The sequence below is a fragment of the Propithecus coquereli genome, unplaced genomic scaffold (assembly GCF_000956105.1).
Source record: "Propithecus coquereli isolate 6110/MARCELLA unplaced genomic scaffold, Pcoq_1.0 Scaffold2, whole genome shotgun sequence".
NCBI classification, from domain to species: domain Eukaryota; kingdom Metazoa; phylum Chordata; class Mammalia; order Primates; family Indriidae; genus Propithecus; species Propithecus coquereli.
In genome coordinates this window covers 1,115,697-1,129,985 of record NW_012144966.1, presented here as the reverse complement: position 1 = coordinate 1,129,985, position 14,289 = coordinate 1,115,697, and the positions used below count along the sequence as shown (strand labels likewise).

The 14,289-nt window shown below is 40.8% G+C and overlaps 1 protein-coding gene across 1 annotated transcript in view; it reads left to right on the top strand.

Moving 5' to 3' along the window:
- Positions 1–2,324: 2,324 nt before the first annotated feature.
- The window catches only part of ATP6V1C1 (ATPase, H+ transporting, lysosomal 42kDa, V1 subunit C1), a 42,945-nt gene continuing 30,980 nt past the window's right edge, over positions 2,325–14,289 (top strand). The window contains exon 1 of the mRNA XM_012643625.1: positions 2,325–2,531. The gene's annotated coding sequence lies outside the window, so the exon portion shown is untranslated. The remainder of the gene's footprint in view (positions 2,532–14,289) is intronic.

The window sequence follows — 14,289 nt, the reverse complement described above, 5'->3', positions numbered from 1 at the left end:
GGCTGTCCTTTTTATAATGCAGAGTGAGAACTTCCCTACTGGGTTGGATAAATAATGTCCAGGTTCTATTGCCAAGAATGTATTGTCCAAAATGCCACTTTAGTTTTTAAAGATGGAATTCCACCCTTTGCTTGGTTTTCAGTATGTATGGAATGTTATGACAGGATAATATGATACAGTAGCAGTGGTCAGACAAATGGAAATGGTGGGCAGACAAAAATATACAAGTGAAATAAGCTCACTATTTCAATTAGGTAAAAATAAATGAAATGAAAATTTTATTTTTTTCCCCTTACAAAAGTTGCCAGTGTCTATAGCCATATCACCTTGAACATGCTCGATCTTGTCTGTTCTTGGAAGCTAAGCAGGGTTGGGCTTGGTTAGTACTTGGATGGGAGACTGCCTGCGACTACCGAGTACTGTAGATTTTAAATAAAAAAAAGTTGCCAGGAAAAAAATAAATCTTCTCTATGCATCTTACGAGTACTTTCAGCTTAGATGGTGCTTCCAGATGGGTAGTATTTAGATAGCTGGGAATAGAGAGAAAGGTGTAGCATGCCCATTACATACTTAGAGACCTAGTATGCTCCTATGCACAGTACAGTATAGAAGAGTGAGCTTCCTCTCTCTTTGTGAAAACATATTCTTTTACTATTAGAAACCATTAAAAAGCAATCATTCCCCGCTTATGTTAAATACATTTGCTAGATTTTTAAATGAGATACGCTAGGCCTAATAATAATTAGAGCTAACATTTACTGAGCACACTACTATACTGCCTCCCAAGTATAAGATGGTAATTAAAACATTGGAAAGTGGTGGAAGGTCAGAAGTAGGTGAACTTTGGTTCAGAAATTAAGAATCCGAGATGAGAAGACTGCTTCAGGACCCCACATAACCACAAAGAAACCAACAGGTTTCAAATGCAGACCTTACAATTGCACTGTCCAAAGCTGTTGTCACTAGTCTCATGTGGCTATTTAAATTTTAATTAAGCTGAAATAAATTTTAAAATTCAGTTCCTAAGTCACAGTAGCCATATTTCAAGTGCTCGATAGTGGCTAGTGGGTACCGTATGGTAAGCACACAATAACATTTCCATCTTTTCAGAAACTTTTATTGGACAGCACTGATCTAACAAAAAGCTGCCTTTAGGCTCATTTTGTGATGGCAGATAATGCCTCTGGAATTCCCGACAAGTTTCTAAAACTGTGTTATGGAACTGGTTACTGGAATTGCCTGAACTTCATCCAAAACTGGTGAAAAGCATCAGATTGGGGTCAGTTTGGTTGGTCATTACTTCCTGTCCAACCTAATAAGGCAGCTCTAAGAGATTTTGTAGTGAATTTCTACAGGGACTCACAGCAGAAAAAGCATAGGATAGGTTAGAAAATCTGGGTCCTATAATATACAGTAATAATGGTGACCACTTACCAGGTGTTTCCTAGGTGCCAGGCACTGTGCTAAACACATATTTCATTTAATCCTCACAATATCTCTCTACGGTATGTATTATTACCACCATTTTGCAGGTGAAGAAGCTGAAGTTTAGAAGTGTGAGGTCACACAGGTACCAAGTAGGCGAGCCCAGATTTAACACCAGGTGTGTCTCTTCCCTGGAGCTAAACAACTCTGTGCCCGCTGGTTCTTCATTTTCCTCATCTGTAAATCTAAAAAGATTAAATCAGAAAATCTCAAAATTCTTTACCGTTTCCAAAACTCTATGTTCTAAATCAGAATAATACCACCTATCTTCCCAAGCTAATGAAATATGCAGGGTTCCGAAGAGCAGCTTGCACCTTACTTTTCCCCAAAGGACATGCTTTCCCCCGTCCGCCTCTGTCCCGAAACCTTCCTTGGTTTCCCATCATCTAATGTGGTTTCAACTGCTTATGACGAGTTCTCGGGGCAAGGAGTGATTCGCTCCAGTATGTAACCCTAAGAAGAAAGAGCACATGCCCGGCGCACATTAATGCTCCATGGACATTTATGGAATTAAGCTGAAGTGGACTGCAAGAGAACAGTGAATCAGGTGAAATGCACTATTACGGCTATGACTCGGAAAACCCCGAGTGGAGAAGCCCGTGTAGGAGGCTGGAGACAAACTCTGCCCCGCAGAAGCCTGCACTGGGGTCTCGTTAGGCATGGTGGCGATGACGTTCCCGCGTGGCCGACGAGACGCCGGCCGCCACACTGTGAGCAGCGGCAGACCCCACCCTCCCCGGAGCGGCCCCGGCGGGCCCCGCCTCCCCGACCCCCTTCGCTCCGGAGCCTCCCAGCCCCGCCCCTCTCCCGAGGCCGGTAGCGGCTGCGGCTGCGCAGCGGCGCGCGCGTGGGCGGAGCGGCGCGCGCCACGGTCAGCTGACTGTTCCGGCTGGCACGTGACTTGCTCTGTGGGTGCTGGGGTCGAGGAAGCCGTGAGGCCGGAGCTTAGGTCGGGGAGGGATGGAGCGCTGAGCCGTTAACGTCTGCCAGGCTGTCTGCCTCCGTACCTGTTGCTGCTGCCACTTCCTCGTTTGTCATCTTTCTGGGTCAGTGAACGATGGCTCTCCCGGATGGGGAGTCCTGGCCAGGCCGAAGCTTGCGCTGCGGTCGCCGCCTGGGAGGGATGGGGGCGGGCGCGGGGGCCCAGGCTGTGGCGTTGGAGCTGGAGCTGGCCGGGTAGCTGTGTCTGATTTCTCGGCGCCGCTTCACCGCAACCTGGGCCTAGGTTCCGTCCCTAAGGAAGAGGAAAGAAGGAAAAAGAGAACGAGCCTTGGGGGTGCTCAATGACAGAGGCAGGAAGGAGAGACGCAGCGGTCCGGGACCTTTCTTCTTGGGGAGGGGTCACAATGAATCCACGCCGCCTGATTGAGGGGGATGAAAGGTGACAGAGTGGCCCAGGTGAGGCTCTGGGGTGATGTGTGTGAGGTTACAGCCAGCTCAGGAGCCTTCACTGGTGTACGCGCTTGTGTGGGATTCGGGGGAGGGCAGTTTAAAGGGCCTAGGAGCCCCTCGCTGCAAGCAGGGGATCCTCACGGAGGATGCGTGGTCCTTCTAGGAAGAGGAAGGAACAGGAATTCAGAGAGCTCAACAATTTATTAAAATGGGGGAAGGGCAGGCAAAAAAAAGAAAAAATCCTGAAAGGGAACTTGGGAGATAGTAACATAAGGCAAATTGAATTATCCAAGAAACAGAGGAGTAAAGAGGGAGCTAATATTCTTTTCAGAGGAAAAATCTGGTATGTTAGTGAAAAATGAAATATTTTGTATTGCTCTGGGAGTGGAGGAGTGGGGTGTGCACAGCCTTAGGAGTTTGCACCAATGTTGGGGAGAAAAATCACACACAGGACACGTTAAAGTACTATGAAGTTATATGTAATTATCAGAAAGAGAATGTGAAGTGCTTTGAAAGCGTGGAACAAGGACAGATGTATGAACTGGCACTATGGGAAAACAGCCTGGAGGAAAGAAAAGTGAGTCTTGGCAAGCCTATGGTATTTGAACAGATTGAGAGAAATGGGGATAACTTTATGGGCAGGGAAAGACACAGGATTTGAAAGCCGTAAGATGAAGAGGGAAGAGTGCTTCTGGGGGGAGTCAGAAGTCTAGATTTGTGGTGGATTGCATCAAGAAGTGGGAAATAAAGTTGAGGTCAGGTAACAAGGACTTTTCAATAATATTCGTTTACCTTATTTGTTCAACTAAGATGTATTGAGTGCAAACTATATATCAGGTATTGTGCTGATGCTAGGGTTTAGGAAGTAGGGTCTCTGCCCTCACAGAGCATACGGTCAAGTGGAGGAGATGGATTTTTATAATAATCATGCAAGTGTGAAATGTGCTTTGGAGGAGTAACGAGTGGGGTGAAAGAGTTTACCAGGGCCGTGACCATCATGGAAGATTCAAAGAAGGCATTGTTGAGGATTTAGCTTTTGACCTGAGATCTGAAAAGAGGCTGAAAAGGAAATGTGAAGGTGTGAGTGAAACGACCATTCCAGGCTGAGAGAACAGCATCTGTCAAGGCCCTGAGATATGAGGAGGAATAAAGCTTTTGAGAAGTTGTAGGAGGGCTAGCATGGCTGAAGCCGGAAGGGAATGGTGTGAGAGAGACAAGTAGAGAAAGCTGGGGTCAGGCCCAGCAGGGCATTTATAATATCCTAAAAGCAAAGGGAAGCCAGTGAAGATTACAGGCAGTGGCGTGAGTCAGACTATGGCTTTTAAAAAGACAATTTTGTGGCGCACAGCACATGGAGAGTGGCAGAAGTAAATGAGGGAAGACCGGCGTGTACGTGGGGCGGGGGTGGGGGGGGCATTGTTGTAATCCATTGAAGAATTTGAAGGCAGAATACCTTTTCTCTCCACTGAGGACTTAGGGAGAATGTTTAACTGTATTCATTTCTAGAGAGAATAAGGAGTTGGGGAAGGGAAAGAATGATTAGATTCTGTTTGCACCCTTCACTGAGGGTAGTTGTATCTACCCCCACCCCCAGCAGTCTTGAAGTAAGTGGGAGAGGCTTCTTTGCAAAAATTTGTTTTGGCCTTTTAAATTTATCCTTCTGTAATGCCGTCTATTCAGAATACCTTTTACTGAAATACAGTTGGTTACAGGGATCAATTACTTTTCATATTTATTTTGTTTTCACAGGTCTTTGAAAGACAGTAGATGAAAATGCTATTCATTGTATGGATAGGAACCTATTTAGAATTCTAGACCCTTGGAACTAGAAACAGAGAGGTAAAGTGATTTGTCTAAGTTACTGTGGTGTGACTTCCACAGTTTTCTCACTGCTAATGTATTGTTCCTGCTAACCAACACAGTACTTACCACAGTCACATCTAGAGAGAAGGATAAGTTTTTTGAAATGCGTTGTAATCTTTTTTTTTTTTTTTTTTTTTTTTGAGACAGAGTCTCACTCTTTTGCCCGGGCTAGAGTGAGTGCTGTGGCGTCAGCCTAGCTCACAGCAACCTCAAACTCCTGGGCTTAAGCGATCCTCCTGCCTCAGCCTCCCGAGTAGCTGGGACTACAGGCATGTGCCACCATGCCTGGCTAATTTTTTCTATATGTATTTTTAGTTGTCCGATTAATTTCTTTCTATTTTTAGTAGAGACGGGGTCTTGCACTTGCTCAGGCCGGTCTCGAACTCCTGAGCTCAAACAATCTGCCCGCCTCGGCCTCCCAGAGTGCTAGGATTACAGGTGTGAGCCACCACGCCTGGCCGCGTTGTAATCTTTGATTCAGCACTTTTGATAGACTTTTTCTAGCAGGACAGTTTCAAAGGGATTTGGCAGTGGTGCTCTATGCTTTTGAAACTGATTCTCTATAATCTTGGGTAAAGCTATTCAATTTACAGTTCAGCTAGAGGAGATTATGAGCAAAAAAGGGTGAACTGAAAGTGCTCAGGTTGTCAATCACAGTTCTTTGGCAACAAGTGGGTCTCAAATTGTGCTGAAGACCAAGCCTTAGGGTTGTGTCTCAGAACTACCGGATCTTTTTCTCTTCTGGTATACCTTGCAGGGACTAGATAAAATCTAAAGAAACAGTAGTCAGGATCTCACTGAATGCTGAGAGCTAGGTAGTGTAATTCAGCTTTTAAAACTGGGCAGAAAGTACTCATTTTTTTTATATATTAGTCTTAGGAGCCTCGTGTACATTAGTTTTTACAACTAAAAAGAAACTTCTGGGTGTCAGGAAATGATTCTGTGATTATTTCCATAACTTGTGACATAATTCCATTGCTAAAGAGCAAGACTGGACTGCCAAAATAAACCTTTGCAAAATGGTCTCCCTGTAAGTCCACCAGCCCCTAGGAAATAAGTCTTCCTTCTGAACTTGACTCTGCTTAGGAGTAACTACAGTTTTGACCAAGTACCTCCTACTTAAATGTCGCTCTAGTACATATTCTGATCTATCTGCAGGGTACATCTTTTCACTCTTTCGATGTGGAATTATTTATGATTTTATTTATAAATTAATTCATGTTGGATTTCCAGTTCATCAATGTTTTTAAGACGTAGTAGAAACCATTAGCATAGTGCCCTTGGAAAGGGCTCAGGCAATGAAATGAACCAGGGCAGTCTAAAATTTCCTATTGACACAAGTGATCCTTGGAACCAGAAATTTCAAACTGTATTCTTGATAATGAAACAAAATTCTTTTCCAGCGGGAGATCTAATATTATACCATTTTGCAAATGTGCTATACATTTATTGAGTTCAAAAATGAATGAGGCAGGCAGTGGAGGAGAGCCGCTTTGGTTACACCAGGGGCAAAAAGACAGCATTAACTGTATGTCTAAAGTGAGGGTGTGTGTATGTGTTTGAAAATTAAATCCAAAAATGGTGTTTTATAGAAAGAGGTTAATGTGTCTTTTAAGGTATTTTAAACAGACTGTTAATGAATAGGAAGTTACTTGTAAATTTAGGTAACAGGTGGATTAACTTTACCTTGAAAGGCTTTCTTTTGAATCAGCCTATAATTTAGGGTTTCTGCATGGGTGCTATTGGCATTTTGGACAAGACTATCCCTTGTTTAGCCCCCATCCACTAAATGCTGATTAGTAACCCCCACATTGGGACAACTCAAAATGCTCCCATACATTTCCAGACTCCTGGAGGAGAGGGGTACCGTTCGGTTGCAAAACATGCCTGTGTTGCCGTCATTTGCTTTTTGGTCAAATATTGGATATTGGGGATACAGAGGTTAAGAGTAACATTTTAAGAAATTAACATATAATTCAAGTCATTTAAAATTCAGTTTTTGATGTTTTAATGTAACTTCTTTAGTATAAAACTGCAGAAACTACACTCTAATATTTCTTTGAGGAACTTGTCTTTTGCAGAAACTGCATGAATAACTCAAATAGGTTCCCCTCAGTCCCAATAAAATGTAGTCACTAGCTGTGTGACTTAGGGCAAGTAATTTCGTTAACTGTTCCTTCATCTGCAGGTGGGGGTGGTGATAGTATCTACTTTGAAGAAATTAAGTGCAGAATTGCTTAGCATATAGAAGTGCTTATCACTGGACACAGAACATGGTACATATTCAATAAGCGGTGGTTGTTACCAGTAAAGAGAAACTCATGCTTACTAGAACCATGAACTGGGGAAAATTAACCATTTTAAGTCTTTAAATTGATGAATTTCAGGCTAGAATATATTGTATTAGAGATATCAGCACCTTCTAGCAGAACGCGGTATTGTGGTCCAGTCACTATTCATAAACTACCATCGCAAAAGAAAAGGGAAGTAGTGTCTTGGGAGCCATGAGTGTAGATTCAGGGAATCCCCTGGCATGGAAGGAATTATTTACTCTCTGGGTCACTGCTGAGTTTTCTGTATGGAAAGGGCGTCTCTGGAAGCTGAGAAGGTTCTCATGATTACTTTTAGTAATAAGTGTGCTACAGTGCCTTCCTGCCAATTCAGCCAGTTTTACCAGAAATTACTAGAAATTTTCCATCATTGTATTATGTGTTATTACCTCTCCAAGCCCCCCAAACATATTTCCAGATTTTGTTATAGTTATCCATGTGAAAGTAAGGCTTTGCTTTCATAATTAATTTCTAGCTAGCTGTGGAATAAAAAGATGGTAGTTGCTTAGAAAATACACCTGTTAAAGATTAAATGGCCTTTCATATTTAAATATATTTATGGCATGAAATTCAGGTAGTCTTCAATAGGATTATAGAGCATTTATAAAGTATTGTTTCAATTGAAAACAAAACATACAAAAGTTAAGATTTATTTAACAAAAGGTATATCTTCTGACAGTTTTATAATCTCATTCCATATGAAGCATGGAAGTATTCCTTGCAAGGTAAAATCCTCTTTTTAATTATTGGAAACATTTAAACAAGTTATATTGTGAGCAAGCCCCCCTCACAATCCCAATTAAGATGCTTCTGTGTTGAAGAATAGAATTTTTACATTAAAAAAGGAAACAGTTATTCTTTTTATTTGTATGGTGTTAATAGTTGATTTCTAGGGTAGGATGTGGCAACTGTTTAAAATGAATGGATCAATTTGTTAAAAGTTGATGTGCACATTAGGAAGGCTGTGTGATATTTCACTGATAGATCTAAGGCATGCCGCTGTCTTGTGCTTGTTCAAATGAGCCACGTTAGTAAAGTTAGTATTTTCAAGGACTGAAAAGGAAGTTGTTTTGCATGTAGACCACCTTCCAGTGTTAATTTATTGTGCAATTTAATTAACTGTGAAAGCTGATTGCATTTCAGAGACTACAGTATTGGTTTCTTGAAAGCATTAAAAATCCCTTAAGTGTTGGAGCTCTTAGTGGAGTACTGTACTGTTTTCTGTGGTCGCCCCTATCTTGGGTCAGACCCGTATTTTCCATTCACAGAAGTCGTGCTAGCAGATCTCCTATTCAGGCTTATCACTCCCACCTTTTGCATTGTTGTAATAGTTATTGCTTTATTGTTTTTATTTTATTTTCAAATCAATTGTGGTAGGAAAATAATCCACAGCCTTCAAACTACCAAAAATGGGAGATAAAGTAAATAAACAGTTCCAGAGCTTTGGACCCAGGTTTACCTATCTTTTCTCCTTTCCTTCCACTTTTCCTTCATTCCTTGTTGAAAAAGAATTGTTACTGCTTTTTTTTTTTTTTAAAGCAGCGTACTTACTGCAGTCAGAGGAGACAGAAATGTTTTAAAAATTTGACTAGTGTTTCCCTTGTGCCTTCACTGTATTCTGCTGAGATTTGTTTTCTGTCTTGGCATCTGCGTGGTCTCCTCACCCCTCCTGGCACACACAGACCTACCTGCCCATGTAGACCTACCACCTTACAATCCGGAGTAATCTCCTTGAGGACAGGGACTACATTTTATTTGTTTTGCTTCTCAGAGCCTACCACAGTTCTGGGGACTTAAGCACCTAAAACATTTTGTGAGATGAATGATACAACCCTAAATGGAAAACAATTACAGTCAAATAAGAGATGTGTGACAGTACACAAAATAGATGTCTGCTTTAATGCAGTTAATTACTTGAGTTTAAATGGACATGTGGGTTGAGGAAGAAATAGTTGGGATTATATTCATGAGTTTAGTGTATAGATGGACTTAGTTGGGGAAATTATTTTGTTAAGAGAAGCCTGAGTTGGTATAAATAGGAAGAAAGAGATTTCGTGTAAAATGGACTGAGCAGAGGGGGAGTAGGAAAGAGAACAAAGGGCAAGCCTGAAGCCAAGATGGGTAAAGCGAGTTCAGGAGGATTGTGAGGATAAGGTGGGAAAACCCAGACAAGGACACCAGTAGTGATGACTATGACAAGTGGCAGATTTGAGCTTTATTTCAATAAAGAAGCAGGACTAGGGGCACATGCTTTTTGTGAGTTATTTAGCCTTCTGTCAACTAGTGAGGAAAAGCTTTTTGAGGAAAAGTCTTGGGAATTAATTAGGACTCCACGCTGTGGTCACAAAGCCACCTGTTACTTAGGGCATTTAAAATCCTTTATATTATGCTCTTCATAAATTAAATAAAATTGTACATTTCTTGAGTAAAGCACGAATTTACCCAGATTTCATTTTGTTCTATACTTGATTTCATATCGCTATTGACTTATTTTTTAAGTTTGTAAGTTGCCATTGAAAGCTTGCAAAAAGTGCATTGATATATTCAAGGTTTCTAAACTCCACCAAGCAAAAATCATTTCTGTATTACTGTGTGGTACTTGATAATGACACTGTGGCATTTAACCCTCTTATTAAAGAGTATTGCCATTTCTTATAACATTGAACTCACTATATAATCTTAGAAATGCCTATTTTAGTATAGTGGTTCTGGAATCTGGCTGAATTACCTGAGGGACTTAATAAGAAAATAGAAAAAAAGACTCCTGGGCCTCACTCAGTGTAGATTCAGGGAGTGAGTATAGGAGCAGAAAAGGATCCCAGATGTCATAATCCAATCCTCTCATTTTACAACTGAAGAAATTCATGCAGACAATGATATGTAGAACTGGGATTAGATTCCAAGTCTTTTTATTCTCAGTGCAGTGGTCTGGCCATTACACCGTGCTTCCTGAAGTTGGCGTTTAAGTTTTCTCTGGCTGTAATTCCAAGTGAGATAAAAAGGCTCTTTACCAATCTTGATCTCATGCTTCAGACATAGCTGCTTTGAACCGGCTTTGCCCTTCTCTTTTGTATTATCTCCAGGGTTCTTTGTCATGATGTCATTTAATGGTCTCAGAACTTTTCGATATTTTCAAGTATGAAGATACTGCCCTAATAGGGGTATTTTTTTTTTTTTTTGGTGTTTACATGTAGTAGTAGTTCATTATTTAAAAATTAGAAAATAGCAATATATAGAAAGAATCAAAATAAACATTCATAATCTCCTCCCAAGAGACAATCATCAACAGATTTTTTATAGTTTAATGCTGCGGTTCCCAACCCATGGGCCTCAGACCGTTACTGGTCCGTGGCCTGTCAGGAACTGGGCTACACAGCAGGAGGTGAGCGGCAGCAAGCAAGCGAAGCTTCATCTGTATTGACAGCCGCTCCCCATTGCTCTCATCACTGCATAAGCTCCGCCTGCTGTCAGATCAGCAGAGGGGGCATTAAATTCCCATAGGAGCTCAAACCCTACTGTAAACTGCATGTGAGGGATCTAGGTTGCACGCTCCTTGTGAGAATCTAATGCCTGATAATCTGAGGTGGAGCTGAGGCAGAGATGCGAGTGCTGGGGAGTGGCTGCAAATACAGGTTGTCATTAGCAGATAGGTTTGACTGCACAATAAATGTAATGTGCTTGAATCATCCTGAAACCATCCCCTCCCACCCCCGCCACGTCTGTGGAAAAATTATCTTCCATGAAACTGGTCCCTGGTGCCAAAAGGTAGGGACTGCTGGTTTAATGTCTATACCTATACATATATTCTTTCTTAAAGTTGGCATAGGCATAGTTTTTATGGCTTTTGATAAATATTGCCAAATTGCATTCCAGAAATTGCCTTTTTTTTTAAATTCATAGAATTTTCTTGGGATCTCATGTGTATATAATTATTTTAGATTGTTTTAGGTATAGATGATGTAATATATCTAAGATATATTTTAGATATTTTATTAATGATGGAAAATTACTATAGTTTTATTAATGCTTTTAAATGAATTTTTATTTTACCTATCAAGATAACGTGCTATACATTTGCAAATCATTGGCATATATATGAATTTTTTTTTTTTTAAGCAAAAGTGAACTTTTTCTCCCTTGTTACTGAAGCAATGCCTGTTTGCTGTTGTGCTCCATTCTTCACAAACACAGTATTACTTTGGTTTTTCAGCCTAGACATGTTAAATTTTTGGTTCATTGTTGTTAATCCTTTTTTCTATTAAAGCTTAAAACATAAGCCTCCCAGAGGCTGGGAGGTTGTGGCTGAATCCTTATATAGAAACAAACACTAATTAGCTAGCAAAACCAAAAACTCATGAATAATACAACAAAACTAGGCAAGACTACAATTTCTGGCTGCAGTGGAGTAACTGATACTGGACTTGCTTTCCCTCCATAAACAGCTACAAACTTGGGCATGAAAGACTGCTTCCACAGACATTGGGCAACAGGCAATATGAGAATTGAGAGAAAGGGAAGAAATGAAGTTAGTTCTATAATCCCTCTGGCTTTCTCCCTGTAGACACTCTGCATGTTTTAGGAACATGGTTTAGGAAGGGGAAATCCAAGCAGAGCAAGTTGGTCTTGCTGAGTTGAGGAAATTAGATTTGGGGGAAGGCTCGTGTGGCTGGGATTTGCAGGTCAGATTGGCAGAGAGAGGGAGCTAGGCAGAGAAATAAACACTGGGAACCTATATAGGGATCTCTGCAGGAGGTCTAAGGGAGAATGACTAGAGAGCTTTAAACTGAACAATTGCCGGAGCTCACAGGGCTGGGAGGCATTTGAATTCTGATCAGATAGAGGGGAGAAACCTTATTGAATACATGGGGCATTCAGTAGCATCCCCCAAAGTTCAGACCTTAGTAATAACAACTAAATTAGCCCTAGAATAAAGCCTTAGACCCGTCCTAGCAAGGTTTTAAAACAAGCCTTGAGTGGATCAAGCTGACCCTCACACAACTGCCTGCCAGAACAGAGTACTGAAACAAAACACTCTTGAAGACAACAGAATCCACAGTTAACATTGTGAATTATAAATATGCTCAGTGATTTAACAGAAAACATGAACATAGTGAAAGAAATGAAGATTTTAAAAAATAGGACTTGAAGCAGAAAAGTACATCTGAAGGAAGACATTCACTGGCTGAGAAGAATAACAGATTCGATACTTTGAGGGAAAGGTCGGTAAGCTAGAAGATATAGCAAGAGACTGTCCAAACTAAAACACAGAGAAAAACAACTAAAAAAAGAACAATAACCTGTGGTACAACATCAAATGGTTTAACATACATGTGATTTTGTCTCAAAAGAAGGAAGAGGGGGAACAAAAAACTTTTTTGAAGAAAAGTAATGGCTGAGAAAATTTTCAAATTTGATGAAAACTGTAAACACAGGTTCAAGAAGCTCAACATACTACAAGCAGGATAAATACTACCCCTCTAATAGGGTTGTTTTTTTACCGCTGAATGAATTAATATATGTGAAATGCTTTGCCTGGTGCTGATCAAAAGGAAGTGCCCAATAAGTTGGCTGCTTTCTTGAGAACATTTGACAATCCAAATTGTCTAATGCTGCAGGGGCACAGCTGTACTAACTCTGGGGACACTGGAGTAGGACCACATATTGGAAAGAGATGATGAATTTGACTAAAAGTGTTGGGTTTTAGCTGCTTTTGAAACATCCAAGTGGAAATGTCTTGTAGTCAGATGTGGATACTGGTTGGGTACAACTCTAGATGCTGCAGAGGGGCCTGGGCTGGAGATATAAATCTGGGGAAGTGTCTGGCATCTAGACTGGATTGCCTCAAGTGTAGAGGAGATTGTCAAGAGAGACACTGTATACACACACAGAGAGGGACATACCTAGATCTGAGTCTTGAGGAACGCCAGCATTGAAATCAATGTGCCTTTTAAATAATTTTCTCCTCTGTTCAGTATATGATTTGCTTACATTTAGCCTGACTCCCAGTATACAAGATTACACAACGGAAAATAATTAGGAATAAAAATGGAAGTTATTTGAAGTGGTGGAGGAGTCCAGACTCTTGGTGAGTTGATAACCAGTGTCCACCAGTTTTGAAAATTTTTTTCCTTGCAGCAGGGAGAAAGAGGAAATGTGTTTAGCAACATGGATTTCATTTTCTGACCCCAAAAAGCATACATATTCATCTGCATAGATACATTTTGTTTGGAACTAAGCTTAAATTGTTAGTTTCAAGGAGAAATTTTTTGTGTGTGACTTGTGCAAGTGACAGGTTGAAAGTGGACATTGCTTAAAGATGGAAAAAACAGATTTTGCAAAAGACTTATCGATGCTGTTGTGGGCAATTCTTCCATTCCTTCTTAGATGCTTAAGTAGCTTGTCTTTCCCACCAGGCTCTTGTTGGATTTAGTTTGCTTTGACTAGGGGTGGAAGCATTGAGGCAGTAGGCTTTGCCTGCAGTACAGATAGGTTCTTTCTCAAGCCCTCTCTTTTATATTTTTGACTATGTTCACCCTTGAAATAAAACACAAAGGCTTACTTAAGGAACCTGCAACTTTACCAATTTTTAATTTATAAACTACTCTAAAATAAGAATTTGTTTCCTGAAAGACTCTAAATAAAAAAAAATTAATAAAAACACTTTAAAATTATGACTTGAATATTTTTCTTGGTCTTCCTTTTTTCTCTAATCAGGCTTTTTGATTGGTTCAGGGGCACTGTTATATTTGCATTTCATTTATTCATTCAACAAGCATTTATTATTAAGTCCCTGCTGTTAGAAGGGATTGTGTATGCTGGATCTTAGGGTGTCACAGAGAAGGAGCTGAGTCTAGCCCTTCAGGATTTCCCAGTAAGGTGAAGAGGAAGATGCATTATACATATGAGGGAGGATAGCATGATAAGTGTAGAATAGTGGCACTTATTAAGTATAAGTAAACAGGATATTTCCCACCTGGGGCACCGGAGAGGGCCTGAGGGCCTTGGGAGGGTAGGAGGGGGTGAGGCAGCAGCTAATACAGTCACCGCTAGGAAGGGTGGCTGCACGGAAGAGGGAAGATCTTGGTACATTATTTTATTCATTCCTTCCAACAGTTGTGTGAAGAGATGTGTGGTATTTCTACTTCATACAAATGAGGAAACTGGAAAGCGGGTAGAGTCAGGGTTTTAAGTTGTCAGACTCCAGAGTTTGTGTTCTTTC